Source organism: Sciurus vulgaris (genome assembly GCF_902686455.1).
Source record: "Sciurus vulgaris genome assembly, chromosome: 18".
NCBI lineage: Eukaryota > Metazoa > Chordata > Mammalia > Rodentia > Sciuridae > Sciurus > Sciurus vulgaris.
The window spans coordinates 35,585,898-35,587,763 of record NC_136479.1 but is presented as its reverse complement, the minus strand read 5'-3'; positions in this window follow the sequence as shown (position 1 = coordinate 35,587,763).

Here is a 1,866-nt window from a genome sequence, read left to right as displayed (position 1 = left end):
TGGCTTTGAACTCACCATCCTCCTGCCTTAGCCTCCTGAGCTGCTGAGATTATAGGCGTGGCCACTGCTCCTGGCTTTGAGTTAATTTTTCCCACATTATTTTCTTGAAGATTCTGTCTCATGTTCATTGGTTGAAGATCTTTTAACCATACATATGAAGGCTTATTTTTGGACTTTCTATTCTAGGCTGTGAGTTAAGTTGTCTTTATGCCTTTTGTCTTTATGATTTTTTTTTTTTTTTTTTGTGGTGCTGGGGATTGAACCCAGGGCCTTGTGCATGTGAAGCAAGCACTCTGCCAACTGAGCTACCTCCCCAGCCCCAATACTGCACTGTTTTGATCACTGTAACTCTGTAGTATTTTTTGAAATCAGGAAGTGTGGGTTTTCCAACTTTGTTCTTTTTCTAAACTGTGTTGGTCATCTGGGGCCCCTTGAGATTCCACGTGAATATTAGGATAAAATTTTCTGTTTCTTCAAAAACTGTTCTTGAGATTTTGTGAGGGATTGTGTTGAAGACACAGATCACTTTGGGTACATGGACAGCTCAGTTTTAAGTGTTTTACTCAATGAGCATGGGATGCCTTTTTATTTATTTGTGTCTTTAATTTCTTTCCACAATGTTTTGTAGTTTTCAATGAACAAGTCTTTCACCTCCTTGGTTAGGTTTATTCCTTAGTATTTTATGCTTTTTGATGCAAATGTGTTATAAATGGAATTGTTTTCTCAAGTTCCTTTGTATATTGTCCCTTGGTGTATAAAACAACTAATTTTTTTGTGTGTACGTTGTGTGTGGGTTGAATCTTTAGGATTTTCTACACGTGGGATCATGTTGTCTTGTGAACAGAGCTAACTACTTTTTTTGTGTGTGTGTGCTGGGGATTGAGCTCAGGGATGCTTTGCCACTGAACCACATCCCCAGTCCTTTTTATTTATTTATTTATTGATTTATTTATTTATTTATTTATTTTTATTTTGAGACAGGGTCTTGCTAAATTGCTGAGGCTGGCCTCCAATTTGCGATCCTCCTGCCTCAGCCTCCCAAGTTGCTGGAGTGTGCCACTGTGCCTAGCTGTATATGATCTTTTTAATACAGTGTTGTATCTAGTGTGCCAGTGTTTTGTTGAGGGTTTTGCATCAGTGTTCATCAGGGATGTTGGTCTGTAGGGTTTTTTTGTGTGTCTTTTGTCTGGTTTTGGTATTAGAGTCCTGCTGGCCTCATAGAATAAGATTGGAAGTGTTCCCTCCTCTATAATTTTTTGGAAGACTTTCAGGAGGGCTGGTGTTAATTCTTTAAATGTTTGGCAGAATTCTCTAGTGAAGCCATCTGGTCTGAGGCTTTTCTTTGTTGGAATTTTTGTTACAGATTCAGCTTCTTACTCATTATTGATCTGTTCCGATGGTCTGTTTCTTCCTGATTCAGTCTTGGTAGGTTGTGTGTTTGTAGGAAATTACTTATTATATCTAGATCTCCCAATTTGTTGGCATACAGTCCTCCAGCTTCTTTTTAGGACACTTGTCATGGCATTTGGGACCCCCCCAGCATCATCTTCCTCAATTTTTAACTTAATCACATTTGCAAATTGTCTCCCCAGAACCCATTTGTTGAATTCCTTACCCCACTAAGAACTGGAAAGAGTTTTCTTTTCTTTTCTTTTTTTTTTTTTTTTTTTTTACCAGGAGAGATTGAACCCAGGGATGCTTATCCACTGAGCCACATCCCCAGCCCTTTTTATTTTTTATTGGACACTGGTTCTTGCCAAGTTGCTGAGGCTGGCTTCGAACTCAGTCCTCCTGCCTCTGGGATCACAGCTGAGTGTCACTGTACCTGGCTGGAGATAGGGTTTTTCATTTTTTTCTTTATTTTTT